The sequence below is a fragment of the Ambystoma mexicanum genome, chromosome 12 (genome assembly GCF_040938575.1).
Source record: "Ambystoma mexicanum isolate Mex_15411 chromosome 12, UKY_AmexF1_1, whole genome shotgun sequence".
Taxonomy (NCBI): Eukaryota; Metazoa; Chordata; class Amphibia; order Caudata; family Ambystomatidae; genus Ambystoma; species Ambystoma mexicanum.
The window spans coordinates 268943484-268959945 of NC_090936.1; positions in this window are offsets into that span (position 1 = coordinate 268943484).

Below are 16462 nucleotides of genomic sequence, written 5' to 3' on the forward strand. Positions count from 1 at the left end.
TCTTCCAGTTGAACAGGTGCCTTATGAACCCACTCCTGACATAATCGGATTCAGTGATTATGACCAGTTCTTGGAGTTGTAGTGCACTGCAGTGAGGATGGCTTGATAAATGGCCATCAGCTCTGCCACCTGACTACTTCAGGGTCGTATTTTATAACCTGCAAAGTGTTCTGCGGTATCATTCACCCAGGCATTCCCAATGACGGCCACTATTTTACCCAGTTATCAACATGGTCCGAGCATCCATCCATAAAAACTGTGGGTATCCCCTAGCACCTGTCTTCTTCATAGACCTTGTGTGGGTAAGTTAAGTAGGCCTACATGGTCATTAAACTTTCATCCTCGGGACAGTTTCTTGAGCAAAATCATGCAAGTCCGCCAACCCTTGCGCTGGGGCACTCTTCTTGTTTTGGCCTTATCTGACCTCCACAGGAAAGCCTTGCATGAACTGAATCCAGGAAGTAATTCTGAAATTAGCAACGTTACCCGCCTGGATTATGTCACTTTGTAAATATTGCAAGGCTTGTTGTGAAGTCTGGACAATGATGTGCTCCCCCTGGATGGATGGGTGGTAATTTTTCAACGCCCACATTGTTGCCAGGAGTGCTTTCTCACAGTCATTACATTTTTCCTTCACAGATGACAACATTTTGCTTGCGTACGAAATTACTTTGTTCACTTTGTAGTGCTTTTGAGACAGTACCGCTGTTAGGCAGGTATCTGAGAACCCTGTTTCCAAGAAGAACTATGCAGTAAACCAAACAAGGAGCCTCGGAAAAGCTTCTTTCCAGTTTAACTGCCTTGGATTATTCTGGACCGCACTCTCACTTGACTTCGGCCTTTAATAGATTCACCAAAGGTTGAGTGACCTCTTGTAATTAGTGAGTCCAGGAAGGCTTTTTAATTCTTGCATATTAGTAGGGTCTTTAAATTTCATTAAGGCTACCACCTTCTTCACCTGGGTATTCAGACCCCCAGAGGGGATTTAGTGCCCTAAGAAGTTCACACGGGCCTTAAACCACTGGTCTTCTAAATGATATGCCATTTGTAACGTGCCTATACACAAGTGTTTCAAGGCGCGACAAGGCGGGGGGGGGGTACTAGGGGAGAACAGACAACGATCCTACTAGGCCAGGTGTCATTCAGATCGCGCAAGTGCAAGGGTAGGGGGACTGGGAAAAGTGCTAGGGGAAGGGGAGAGGGGAAGTGCAGTACATGGTTAGTAGAATACAAGATAAGTAATAGGGCCAGCTGGTGGCAAGTGCAAGGAGAGTGCAGTACATGGTTAGTAGAATACAAGATAAATAATAGGGCCAGCTGGTGGCAAGTGCAAGGTAAGTGCCGGGAGAAGGGGCTGTAGGATACAGAGACAGTCCCGTAGTGCAGGTAAGCAGTGCAGGGAAGAGTGGCTGGGCCAAGGACCGAGATCGGTGAGTGGCCAGTTGCAGATTCAGTGCAGGTTCAGTGATTTTAGCAGGGGAGAGAGGGAGAGAAAGCGGAGGCAGAGAGGAAGGTTTTGAGGTGCTTCCGGAACCGGAGATGGTTCTCCTCAAACCAAAGGGTGCCTCAAGGAGGCCCCTGCTGCGGCGAGAGATCTACCACCAGTTTGTTGCTTGGAGAAGCGGCTGACCCTGAGGTAGTTGGAGGTGGATGAGCGAAGGGCTCGAGAAGGAAGATATTTAGGAAGAGCGAGTTGAAGGTATTTTGGCCCAAGGCCCCAGAAGGCCTTGTGGACAATGCAGAGGGTTTTGAACTTAATCCTCACAGCCAATGGAAGCCAGTGTAGCGATTTCAGTCCTGGAGAGATATGGTCCCTGGGCTTGAGGCCAAGGACAAGTCTTGCATTCCTGTTCTGGATGAGTTGCAAAGGGCGGAGAGTAGAGGCAGGAAGATTTAGATAGAGGCTGTTACAGTAGTCCAGCTTTGTGAGAACCAGGGCTCTGGAGACGGTGAGATTCTGGGGGAAGGAGAGGAAAGGAACGATACCTCTGAGGAGGTGGAGCTGGTAGTGTGACTTCTTAGAGACGTCAGATATGTGAGGAGAGAAAGAGAGTGTGGAGTCGAAGATGACCCCGAGGTTTTTTGCCTTGCAGGTAGGAGCAGGAAGAGGGCCAAGGGAGGCCGGCCAGAGAGTTGCAGGGAAGGAGGGAGTGGGTGTGCCGATAAGTAGAATCTCAGTCTTACTGGCATTAAGGCAGAGGTTGTTGGCGGCACACCATTCCTGGATAGCAGAAAGACAGTCGGAGATGAGGGAAGGGAATGAGGAGGCCGAGGGTAGCCTGAAAATGAGCTGGGTGTCATCTGCATAGCACTGAAAGTTGGGACAGAGAGCGGCGATGCGGTGAGCAAGAAGTGACAGGTACTGGTTGAACAGCCAGGGGGAGAGGTTAGATCCCTGGGGACACCACAGGTAGAGAAAAAGATGTCAGAGAGGAAGGAACCCAGTTGGACCTGGGAGGGTCGATTGGAGAGGAAGGAGGTCAGCCACGCCAGAGCCTGACCAGTGATACCCAGGTTATCACAGAGACCGTTGAGCAGGATGGTGTGGTTGACGGTGCCAAAGGCAGAAGAGCGGTCGAGCAAAATGAGAACACAAGGGGTGTTAGTCAAGGTTTGAGAGCAGGTCCTCATGGATGTTCAGGAGAGCAGTTTCCATGATTCTGGCAGCTCTGCAGCCAGACTGATGGTCAAGACGACTACCAACAGATTCAGCATGGAGATTAAGCTGGGAGATGGCCAGTTTCTCCAGGAGCTTGCCCAGGAAGGGAGTGATAGAGATTGGGCGATAGTTAGCTGGGCAGGAGGGGTCGGAAGAGGGTTTCTTAAGAAGGGGGTGCACAAGGGAGTGCTTGACGGGGGGGATGGGAAGACTCCAGAGGCGAAGGAGTGATTGCAGAAGTCAGCCAGGGCAGGCGCCAGGGAGTCAATGTGGTCCTTGATAGTTTTGGAGGAACGGGGTGGACCTGTTTTGACGAGACTTTCATAGATCGGACTTGTCTCGAAACCTCGTCAGCAGAAAAAAGGGGAAAGGCAGAGGGAGGAGGGTGGCTGCAGAGGGGCCACAGGGAGGGCAGGGAATCGAGGAGGGGATGGGAGGAGAGTGAGGACAGGATGTGCTGAGTTTTTGAAATGAAGTGAGAGGCCAGTGCCGTGCAGAGGGCCTGGGTGGGGACAGGAGAGGTGGAGACTGCAGCAGGGTTGGCCAGCTCCTTGCAGATTTTAAAGAGTTCGGCCGAATTGTTAGATGCTGCAGAGATGCGGGCTTGGATAAGGGCTCTCTTAGTGAGAACGGAGAGCCGGTATTGCCTTTGGAGCAGGCGGCAGGCCAGTTTGTCAGAGGATGAACATGAAGCACGCCATTTCCTCTCTGCTACCCTGCACTTGCGTTTAAGGGTGACGAGATCCGAGTTGTACCAGGAGTTACATTTGGCTTTGGGCGGATTCGCATGACAGGGGCAAGGATATCAAGGGTATCAGATATAGCAGAGTGGAGAGGGCTGTGTCAGGGTGGGCGTCAGCCGAAGGGGGACAATTTTGTTCTGGCTTTCTACAACTGGATGAGGACATAGTGGATGTCTGCTATGTTCTCCTCCACAGTTGAGCTCTCGATCACAAAATCATCTACATGGGCCAGGTTTCCCCTTTCACCCAATTCAGGCATGGCCTTATATAGAAAGATGTTGAACTAATTTCTGGATTTTATGTATACAAAGGGGTGTAATGAAGGTGCTGATTCAGCGGCAAGCAGAGGTGCGCACCTACCAACTGTGGGATTAATAGGGTTTGGCAAGGGGTACCGCCCAAAAGAGGGACACAGGATCACCCGAAGCTGTGGTCAGCCTCTGGGACCCAACATGGGGGGGGCACATATACATCACAATAGGAACACACTGAAGCCTGATGCATACATGTTTGGAAGGCCATAGCAGAGCTAAGTGCACCCCAGAGGGAAACAATAGATGGACCTTTTACATCCAGCTGGATTGAACACATGTTTAATATGCTGCAGGTGAGAGGTGGGGGAAGCTGAACTCTGGTAGCTAGTCTTCAGCAGACCACTGTCACTGAGAACACCACTGGACGATATAATCAAGGATGGACAGTAACTTGTGACAGCTGGGGAAATTTACCTTATCCGGGTAGACACTTGCATAACACAAAAGGCAGTTTCAAACTGCCCTTTGTTTGGTAGTGATGGGAACAAGGATGTGGAGTGACGCAGCGCTCAGAGAAAGCCAATCAATTATACAAGTATGTCTGTAACAATGTTCGCAAGCGTTCTCATTGACCGGGTGCCGTGTGAATGTTCCCTTTCACAATAGATTGAGGTGTCTAATGTTTTTTCCTCCTTTTTTAGTACTGACTAATGGCAGATTAATATAAATCTGGAGGTCAGCACAATTATGTTACTACTAATCGCAAATAGTTTGTGTGGTAGAACGGGAGGCAATGTGGCTCCACACAGGGGGAACAAACTGGGAGAGGGCAGGTATGTTTTGCTCCAATCACATTCAACTAACATATGTTTAGCTATATGAGAATGATGTATTCTAACCAGTCAGCTTCGTGTGTGCAGAGAAGATGTGAAGTTTGTATTGCAACTGTTTCTAACTGTACAAGCATTGTATTAGCAGTATAAAAGTATTGTTCGCGGTGAGCCCATTTGTTGGATCTTAGTCAGTTCTGTTCCACTGTGCTGTTTGAATTGTGCTTACTCACCTGCAATAAACAATGTTACTTCTTGCCTGGTGTATACTCCTCCTTGGACTACCACTGGTAACTCATTGATTTCATGCTGTTAGAGGACACCTAATACATTTGTGGAGGCCCCAGCAAGATCCTCAGTTCCCTCAAGCAGCTGAGAGGTTTTTGGCCACTCTCCCTGGTGGTGTGGTCCCGGCAACCATAGACCAGCTCCATGTTCAACACCAAGGAGGTCCTGCAGAAGCTGAGTTCACAAAGGTGTGCCTGGTCATGACTGCCACCCACACTCTGAGGAGTGAGCCCGCAAGGGAGGCTCGGTGCAGATGGACTAAAGGATTTTCAGGCTGTGTGAGTGAAACCGAACAAGAACATGTATCATGCCCACAGTAGAGTGAGGGATTGCATTTTATGGTGTTTAGGATGCATCCTCAAGTTGGGAGGATGATCCACCGTAATGGTATATTTTAGTACACGCCACCCCATTGGGAATGGATGCGTGTGTGGGCACACCTGCGTTAGAGAATGGGCGGTACATAGTGGGAGGTGAACACTGTTAGATGGGTGTTGCCTGTAATACCAGCAATTGTATTTCTCCAGCATGGGGTCTGGCATGGATTCACATGCTCATGAATATTCCCCGTCGTCAGGCTGGGAATCCTCGGTAAAGAAAAAACCAGTATCAGTTTCGTTTCTGATCTGTCTTTCGTAGTAATAACCAATCACTGGTCTCTGCGTCATACTGACCACAGCCAATGACTGCCCTCTACCTAAGCACCGCCTCTGGCAGCCATCTTCAGATTTTTACCGCACGTTCATGTGTTGGGATCCTCGTGCTATTGCTCTCGAGCGTTAGTGCTTTTTTTCGCGCTTTTTCACAAAAAACTTCAATTCTTTTGGTCAAAAGAGCCTCAAGCTCCACCGATCCTACATCCGATCAACGGGGACCCGTGTCGGATTCATCTGTGCCCCTCAAGGGTGAAGATTTCGTCGAGCTACACTTCGGAGGACTCCAGAAGCTTCTCAGGCCCGGTCTCGGAGATGGCCCAGGAGAAGGGAAGCTCGACGCCCGGAAAGCTGTTCAGGGTCTGCCCTGGATGCCAGCTGCAGAACGTCTTTAAGGAAGACGAACACTCTTTCTGCCTTTACTGCCTTCATGAGGACAAAACGCACGTGGAGAAGGATTGTGCGTTTTGCGGCAACATGTCGGAACGGACCATGAAGGACCGTCATCAACGTCTCGCCAACTGGCTGGAGGGTAAGAGCCCGTCTGGCGAGAAGAAGAAGAAACCCGAGCGGTCTTCTAAGACCTTTGAGGGCGCCCCGGCGACGGGGGCCCAACATAAGGCCAAGCACCGCGAGTCCGCTGGCACCGGGAGCGCCGAACGGTCGAGCTCTACGGGCGCCAGGCAGGGCGCACCCTCCCCGGCACCATCAACCACGAGCCAACGCTCTGGGTCGGGTAAGAGGAAGGCCGAGCACCCGGCGAAGCTCCTGGAGAGGCCCCGGTCGAGCTCTAAGGCAGAGGAGGAGCGTGGCAGTGCCCCCTCCCTCAAGGATAAGGCGGTGAGCGCCCCTAAGGTGGTGAAGGCCTTGATCCATCCGACCAAGCCCTCTATCGAAACGGTCGCGGCGGCCCTGGCTCAGCCTGTGGAGGCGGCGCCAGTGGTGGCGACATCAGGGCCCAGAATCTCCCTGCCTCCTCGGAGGGAGTCTTCTTTTGTGCCCATCGATAGGACCCCCGTGAAACCCTCCGTGGGGAAGAAGAAGGGGGGGCAGGGCGTCGTCGTAGATTCGGCCTCAACCTCAGAAGAGGAGCTGATCGAGGTCTTAAGCCACGGCCTAGGCGTGGAACAAGGCCAGCCCGTCGGAATGGACCCCGACGCGGGTGACGACGACGACATCGTCGAGGATACCGACGGGGCCCCTGCTCGCCCGTCGGATTCCCCTCTGCCAGCGCCGCGAGACAACTCGGCGGCCATTTTGTTGGCCATACAGTCCTTATGCACCGAGATAAGGACGAGGCTACCGTTACCGACGGAGGAACCTCTCCCGTCGGGGGATCCAGAACCGGGACCTTCTGGTGTTCCCCCTACCAAGAAAAGAAGGATCCATCCTCCACCTCCTTTTCAACCGTCGCGCCCCGTCCAGCCCTCCTCCCCGTCCACCCGAGGGGATGATACGGGGACTGACACGGCAGCGACGGGTACGGACGACGAGGCATACGACGAGGATTTTCCGTCGTCGCCCCCCACCAGGGCTTCTCCGCCCGACGAGATCGGATCTTTCCACTCCATGATCTCCAGGGCTTCCGAGCTTTTCCAACTCTGCCCTGAGGAGAAGAAAAAGGAAGGCTTCCTTTATCAGCGGCGCGAGGCCAAGAGGAAGACGGTCCTCGCAGTGCCTCTGTTGGACGACATTTGGGATGAGGGCCTTTCCCTCCTCAAGAACCCTTCCACTACGCCAGCTAGAAGAGACCGGTACGAGAAAAAGTACCGGGTCCCGGACACGGCCCCCCTATGCCTCCGGGCGCAGCCTACCCCTGACTCCGTCGTCTCCGCGGCAGCCAGGAAGAAAGCGGGGGGGGGGTGCGGCCTCCACATCGACTTCCCCGCCGGACGGCGAGGGAAAGAAATTGGATGCTATGGGACGTAGAGTCATCTCGTCGGCAGCGACGACGATTAAAGCGGCCAACGCCTTGGCTATCGTGGCCCGCTACGACAGGGAGCTCTGGTACAAGATAGCTCCCCTGCTGGATTTTCTGCCGGACGACAAGAGGGCGGAGGCCCTTGAGATCCTTCAGGAAGGTGAAGTGGCTTCGGACCACGCCATCACCGTGGCGACGCACATCGCCGACACTGGGTTCCGCCAGCTGGGCAACGGCGTTTGCCTTCGACGTCGTGGATGGCTCAAAGCTACGGACTTTCGGCAGGATGTCCAGACCAGAGTCCTGGACATGCCCTTCGACGGGAACAACCTGTTTGGGAAGACAGTGGACGATTCCCTTCAGGCCATCAAGGCGGATACTGAGACGGCCCGGGCCCTTGGAGTCCTGCAGCAACGACGGACGCCCTTTCGGAGCGGCGGAGGCAAGGGCGCCTCCAAAGGTTCCGGCGGCGGTTTCGCTTCCTACCGTCAAGCGGCCCGCTCGTCGTCGCAAGAGGCCTACAGAGGACGAGGCAAGTCTAGCGGACCCCGCCGTCGTCGCCAAGGAGGTCAAGGCGGCAAGGCCGCGTCCAAGCAGGATTGAACCGGCCGTGGGGTCGGGCCCCCACCGAAGCACCCCGGTGGGAGGCCGGCTGGCGGGCTTCGTCAGCGTGTGGGAGTCCATCTCCACCGACCGTTGGGTGCTGGACGCCCTGGCCCGGGGCCACGCGCTCGAGTTTCAAAGAAGGTGCCCGCGCGTCCCCCCCGTGGCCAGGAAAGAACTTCACGTCCCTCAACTTCTCCTGGAGGTAAAGGCGATGCTCAGAAAGGGCGCCATCGAACTCGTCCCAAAGAGGCTTCGGGGCTCCGGAGTCTACTCGCGATACTTCCTCGTGAAGAAGAAGACGGGAGGATGGCGCCCCATCCTGGACCTGCGACGGCTGAACAAGTTCATCAAGGTGCAGAAGTTCCGGATGGTCACCCTCCGGCACGTCCTGGGTCAACTGGAGGAAGGAGACTTCCTATCGTCGTTGGATTTGGAGGATGCCTACTTCCACATTCCCATCCTAAAGGGGCACCGAAAATTCCTCAGGTTCGTGGTCCAAGGGCGTCATTACCAGTTCAAAGCCCTTCCCTTAGGACTACGGTCGGCACCCAGGGTATTCACCAAGTGCCTCGCACCGGTGGCGGCGCAGCTGCGCCGCGAGGGGATTCACGTCTACCCCTACCTGGACGACTGGCTCATCCGCGCCAAGACGAAGGAGCTCGCCGTGGTCCACACGGCAAGGACCGTCCAACTCCTCACGGACCTGGGATTCTCCGTGAACTACGCCAAATCCCACCTGGTGCCCGCGCAAGTCGCACTGTTTCTGGGAGCGAGGCTCGACACAGTGTCCCTTCTGGCCTCCCCGTCGGAGGAGAGGACCAGGACCATCTCGGGCAAGGTGCAACGGATGTTGGTGGCCGACGCGGCCAAAGTGAGATCCATCAAGTCCCTCCTTGGGATGATGTCTTCCTGCATCTACCTCATTCCCATGTGCAGGCTCCGGATGCGCCCGTTGCAAGAATTCCTGGATGCGCGCTGGATCCAGACGACGGGCAGCTTCGAGGAAAGGATCAAGCTCGACGAGAGTTTCCGACGAGCGATACGGTGGTGGGGCACCCGCGCGCATCTGACGGCGGGCATGGACTTCCAGACCCCAGCCCACCAGGAGACTGTGACCACGGATGCCTCCCTGGAAGGGTGGGGAGCGCACACCGAAAATCTGCACGCGAGGGGACTCTGGCTCCCGACGGAGAAGTCCCTGCATATCAACGTCCTGGAGCTCCGTGGAGTGTTTTGGGCCCTCAGGTCCTTCCTTCCGTCCCTCAAGGGCAAGGTGGTGAGGATCTTCACCGACAACACCACCACCATGTTTTACATCAGGAAACAGGGCGGAACCAGGTCCCCAGCGCTGTCCAAGGAGGCGCAGGACCTGTGGCATTGGGCCGTCGCCCAAGGGATTTTTCTGGTGCCGTTTCATCTGGCAGGGATAAAAAACACCATCGCCGACTCACTCAGCAGGGAGCTGCGCTCGTGCCACGAGTGGGAACTACGGCAGGATCTGGTGGATCGCCTCTTCCGACGGTGGGGCACACCCCAGATCGACCTGTTCGCGACGGCGACGAACACCAAGTGCCGGAGGTTCGCCAGCAGGTTTCCCCAGACGAGGAGCATGGGCGATGCTTTCTCGTTCCCCTGGGAGGGCCTGTTCCTCTACGCGTTCCCTCCCTTGCCTCTGCTAATCCGGCTCGTCAACCAGCTCAAGAGGTCACGGTGCAGGATGATCCTCGTCGCACCTGCGTGGCCGAGGCAGATATGGTTCCCGGACCTTCTGGACTTGTCAGCGTCCCCGCCGATCAAGCTGCCGGCGGACACGGATCTACTCTCCAGGGAAGGAGGCGCCATCCTCCACCACGACCCGAAGTCGCTGAACTTGCAGGCCTGGCTCCTGCAGCGCTAGACTTTGGAGGATACGACATACCGGCCGATTGCAGAGAGGTTCTTGCAAAGGCCAGGGCGTCCTCGACTCTTAAATGCTACGGACACAAATGGAAGACGTTCTCTGTCTGGTGCCACGCACAGAAGATTAACCCTCTACGGATTACGGCTCCCCAAGTACTGCCGTACCTGCTGACGCTGGCCAAAGCTGGTTTGGCACACGCGTCCATCAAGATTCATCTTGCTGCGATCTCCCGATACACCAGAACCACGGGGCGGACGTCCTTGTGGTCTCATCGTCTGGTGAAAGAGTTCATGAAGGGACTGTTCAGATCGTTCCCGCCGGTGAAGGCTCCGGCCCCGGCGTGGGAGCTCAACGTGGTGCTGACCAAGCTCATGGGACCTCCGTTCGAGCCTCTGCACTCGGCCCCGTTGAAGTTTCTATCGTGGAAAACAGCTTTTCTTGTGGCCATCACCTCCGCACGACGAGTGGGAGAGATCCAGGCCCTTTCCTGCAAGGCCCCGTACTTGACTTTCCACGACACGAGGGTAGTGCTCAGGACGCACCCCTCCTTCATGCCCAAGGTACCGTCGGACTTCCATCTCAACGAACCCTTGGTGTTACCTGTGTTCTTCCCGTCGCCTTCGTCGCCGGCTGAGAGGACTTTGCACTCGCTGGATGTAGCTAGAGCGCTGAAGTTCTACGTGGACCGCACGAAGGGGTTTCGGAAGACGTCACAATTCTTTGTGAACTTTGGACCTGTCAATCAGGGGAAGGCTCTCTCGAAGGCTTCCATCTCCAGATGGCTCTCCGGCTGTATCATGTACTGTCACCGGTTGGCAAACCGACCGCTGCCTGGCCGTCCGAGAGCCCATTCCACCAGAGCGATCGCAGCTACCACGGCGTTCCTATCTGGTGTGCCCCTGCTGGACATATGCAGGGCTGCTACGTGGAGGTCGACGCACACCTTCACGAAATTCTACTGCGTCGACCGGGATTCCAGGGAGGAGTCCAGGGTCGGCCAAGCAGTGCTGCGCAACCTGTTCGCCTGAGGTGAGCCTGGTGAGGAGGTAAGATGCTTAATGTTGAGTTGATGTGATGCTTAATGTTGAGCCTTTGCCACCTCCCGTGGTTGTGCATGTGTGTACTGCTATGTATTCTTTATTCATGAGCATGTGAATCCATGCCAGACCCCATGCTGGAGAAGGAACAAGTTACTTACCTGTAACTGTTGTTCTCCAGCATGGGTCTGGCATGGATTCACATGCGATCCCTCCCGCCTACCCCTCTGCGGCTCTTCACTTGGTCATACTGCCACTTCACGTGCTTCCAAATCTGAAGATGGCTGCCAGAGGCGGTGCTTAGGTAGAGGGCAGTCATTGGCTGTGGTCAGTATGACGCAGAGACCAGTGATTGGTTATTACTACGAAAGACAGATCAGAAACGAAACTGATACTGGTTTTTTCTTTACCGAGGATTCCCAGCCTGACGACGGGGAATATTCATGAGCATGTGAATCCATGCCAGACCCATGCTGGAGAACAACAGTTACAGGTAAGTAACTTGTTCCATTTGTGTCATGTGGGGGAGAAGGGTGTTGTGTTATTGTGCAGAAGTTGAAGCAGCTCTGTGAAGGAGAGGCATGAGACTTGCGTGTGGCAAGAGGTGTTTGTGTGGTATTGACCCATGTGGATGGGGCACTTCAGACAGGTACCTGGTGTATAATAGTGTACTTGATATTCTGGAGAAGGGCAAAAAGAGTAGAAGTGGCTTGGCACCTAGCTGCACATAAGGAAGTGGTGAGCCCGTAGAGAGGGTTGTTACATTACTAACCTGGAGTGAGTGGCCAGGTCTGTGGAGATGGCCAGTGTGTATGCCATAAGTGCGTGGGCGGGCCTGTGGAGAAGGCTAGAGTGGAAGAGAGAGATGAGGGGAGACTGGTGAGAGAGAGTGTGAGTGTGGGTAATTGTGGAAAAAAGGCATGAGAGAAGTGGGTAAAAGGAAGGGGGGGAGTAGAGGCTTGGGGTAGCTACGGTATAAGGAAGGGACAGCGAAAAAAGAGGGAGACAATGGCTTATTGAGATAGTCCCATCGATCATGTGTTTGTGAAATATTGCCCAAATATTGCGATAGAATATTGAAGTATAACTTCGAGTGGGTCCAGGAGACTGCAGGTCAGTGTTTCCATTCATGGCCCAGGGAGGGAGCGTAAAATAATGATAGTAAAATAATAGAAATAGAGGGTATAGGTGGACACTGCTGTTTTTATATCTCTGATTACTTGAACGTTTCTTGTAGATGTTACCAAAATATGTGGTTCTATTTGGAGCTTCCAGGTTGAAAATATAACCCAATGACATAAGGGTTATATATAGTCTGCATAAGTCAAAAGAACAGAGTGGAATCCGCCCTGTATGACCCGAGCGCTCTCCTTGCTCCCTGATGTGGCTAAGTTTGTTACCAATTATACTGTTTAAAACGTATATGCAGATGTATTCTGTTTAAATCATATCTTCCATTCAATTATTTAAATTTGTGCTTCAAATGACTCCACTGAGTCCTTGGTAAAAATATATTCATGTGTTCAATTCACACAATGAGTCAAATGGCGAAATGCAATTTTTCTTCAAAGTGCAAGTCAATGCTAATGCATTTCCGTGCAATGCACCATCAGGGCTTTTTAACAAACAAAAAAATCACATCATTCATTGTGCCTTCACAGATGACAACATTTTGCTTGCGTACGAAATTACTTTGTTCGCCTTGTAGTGCTTTTGAGACAATACCGCCACACGTCACATTGGGGGCTGTAACAGAGGTCTCTTGGTGCATCTCGGGGAGGAAGAAAGGCAGTGGACATTTTGCACAGCTTCGGTGAGGACTTGGCGGGAGTTGTGGTGGGGCTGCCTGATTGAGGACCAAAGAGTGCAGATTGGAACTGCATGTCCTCGCCGGGTGCTCTAAAAAGGAAGCCCCGAGCCATTTAAAGAAAGCGACCTGTCCAGAGAGTTCGTGTGCTGAACTGCTACAATTTTGCTGGTAATTATCTTACACAAAGCGAGAATGCGGTGTGTGAATGAAAGCTATTTCGGTCAGGCAGCGTAGCGATAGCTGCATTCTAATGTTGCCATTCAGCAATGCAAGTCAACTGATGCACTGTTCTTTTTATTGTTGCAAAGAATCTAATGCAATGCCATGTATTTTGCAATTGCTTCTCCTATGTTTATTCTAGAAAAGACTGCCTTGCAAAACAGGTAAAGTATTTTTTTTTTTTTAATGAAACTGATGTAAATCGCAATCTGTGTAAAGGCTTCTATTTGCTTCTGTTTTTCTCTGGTGCAGTTAGCACATACCGCCTGATAAAAGGGGAGGTTATTAGGTAATATATGCCAAGCATCCCATGTGGAAAAAGTTATGAGTAATTATAAATAGCTGTGTGCGTGGTTCCACTCAGTGTGTGTATATAGATATATATCTCTCTCTCTCTCTCTCTCTTCTGAGTGGAACACAATCTTATAGTCTGCTCGACGTGCATGAGTCCGCAGGGAGAGAGGCCTCTGGAAATAGTTTCACTAATGTAAATAAATTAGTGATTATACCACATGTTATTGTGAATACTTTAAGGAAGCCTAACGCACTGGTGTAGATAAATCAGTGATAACAGCCATAAGTGGCACTCCATATGAAAATGTGGTGTTCTTGAATAATGTAGAAGCCTGAGGCCTCTAGAGAGCACAAGAACAGTCTAAACAAAAGAAAGGGGTTTTGTATGTTGGGCCACAAATAAAACAGAAATTATGCTCATCACTATACCACAACAAAACGCATACCAACTAAATGTATCTGTGTACTGAAATAATGCATAGTCACAATACCACTACAATACCAAACCCAATCTGAATGCAAGGAGTGATTATTGCTAAATTACTTTTATTCTTGGTGGTAAGAAAATACCGCTAGACCCCCAAGTCTACACAAAATACCCAACATATTTATGGTGCGTTGCAGGCCGAAAGTGATCATAGAGCACCTACTGGGCGTGGAAAGGTGTCTCACACCGCCATCTGTACATTAAAGGGAACCCATTTCATAATAGCAGTGTGTCACTAAAAATGAATTTCAGAATGTCTCAAAGGGAAACCACATTCTCAGACCTAGTGCAATATTTAGAGGCAAAGTTATTCGCACATGGGACGTGGTCATCAAACTACCTCAGAATGGCATGACCACATTCAGGGTGAGGTGCAGAAAGAAAAACTAGACAATATTTTTGCAGAAGGTAGCATAATTCAGGTCTGCCTTCTAAGGTTATTAAATGCAGCCAATAAAAATGCAGAGAAAGACTGTTTGATACGGCTATGGACCAAAATCTGGCTTATTTTGAATAAGTCCCTGCAAATGCAAGAAAATGACACCCAGCTAATTAACAGGTTAAAGACTGACTTAGATGGGGCAAGTAAAAATCAGGAAATGTTAAGAGAAGAATTGGATGTATGCCAAAAAGACATGCAGTTAAAATGCAGAGATTTTGATGTTCAATTGTCCAAAAGCAAGAAAAAATTTGAGGACAGTGAACAAGAATTGTCACTGCTTAAAAGCATTGGTGAACCACATTAGACAAGCTAAAGATGAGGTTGTGTCAGAGATGCAGATTTTATAAAAAGAACATTATGAGAAAGAAAGTGACCTACAAAATGCGGAACAAGAAATGGTTAAAATGCTCCAAGAAAGAGACAAGAGGAATAAAGAATTTAATTAGTGCCAAATACAAATGTGCGACATGCAGGAGGTAATTAATAAAATGAGTGATGAAAACAACTATTCGCAAAACTAAGCAAACGGGCTCCTTAAAAAGTGTAAGGACTTAGAACAGCAAATGTGTATTCCCATGTCCCAGGAGAGGCGGCAGGGTATCACATTCTATTTCTACCCAAAGGGCTGGTGCCCTAGTGACTGGGCCGGTGACTGAACTTGGTTGCAGCGCCCTTGGGGGATTTGATACTCCCATTGGGGGCCGCCACCCATCTCATACACCTGGAACCAGGGTTGAGTCACCAAGTAGTGCAATTCCGTGCATAGCAACAAGTAGCCCCATAAAGATAATGAAATCCATCAAAGCCCTGATCAAACCATTTAAAAAAGGAGGGGAATGCTGCATTGAGGATCACTTAGAAGCGGTTCATGACATTTTTAAAGCACTCCAGATACCTAAGGAACAGTACAGGCAATATTTTCATTTAACTTTAGATGCCCCGACGGCCAGTATTATAAGAGGATTGAATGAACAGCAGAATATGACATGGGCGGAGTTCGAAAAAGAGATTAGGCGTCATTTTTCTCCTTTCCAGTCATTGCAGGAGGCAAAGAAAGTCGCTTACACATTCACTGCTGGGCCTAATACATCCCCTCGCCAGTTTTTACAAGACTTAAAACGAGCATTTTCTCGCGTTGATGTATCTTTTGACCCCAATTCCAATGAGTTTAAAACTGCCTACTTCTATGGGCTGCAGAAAGACATCATATCCCCATTGGTCTGTGAATTTGACCGTGACAAGTCCCTGGAATGGATTGTACACCAAACCACAAAACTATATGAGGTACTCTATTGTCAGGGTAGAGAAAGTGATAAAATGAGAGATACTAGACCTAAATCTAAAGAACCCTCAGCAACAGTGATGGAAATCAGGTCAGCCAAAATGTCCCTTGAGTCTGCTCAAAGTCCCAAGTAAAAATAATTTGGCACCTGAACAGAGGGGTAATCATCAAAGGTTATCACACACTGCACCAATGTTCCAATCACATGATCCTAGTAATAGGGAGAGCTACATCAGCCTCAGGAGATAGGCCCCGGGCAGGCTATCGACCTGATATGTCAGGTATGAACACTAACCAGAGACAAAATCAGGAACAAAGAAAAGATGGTCCTTATCAGACATTGGGGACACAAAGCAGATTTGATCCCAATACCATGATATATGGTAATCAGGATAGACCCCGATATGTGGATCGATTTGCTGATAATGGGAATCAACATAGGGGCCAGTACCCACAACCTGAGAGACAGGACATGAGACAGAATATGAACTACACGTCACGTCAGTACAATGATTCCCCACCAGGGGACTACAACCAAAGGATGGGTGCACCCCGCTCCCCTCCGCAAATGAATCAAGAGTTCAGGAACCATCCCAATAGAAATCATTCTCCTGAGAGGTATCAGAATAGATCCAATCGGGGACAAAACAACCAATATCGATCTAGGCCACAGAGAGAGGATTCTAGAGAGATGGAAAGATTCCAGTGCCTCGAGGCCCAAGTGAAAATGCTGGCTCAGCAAATAGGAAAGTTCTGTAAAACACAAAAACAGTCATCAAAGGAGGGGGCAGAAGGCCATAGCAATGATCGGGGGGCTTCTGAAAAGTGACTAAGTACTTATGATACCTGCAGCGCCAAAAAGACAGATTGTTCTGATGTAATTTTGCATAATGACTCTGAGATGCCTAATGATTTAAAAGTGAAAATACCAGTAGATGAACATGTAACAGAAAATGCAAATACTTCTAAAAGAGAGGTACGGTTTAACCTAGAACTAAATCAAACATTGGCGATATGTACAATTGAAATAGGAAAAC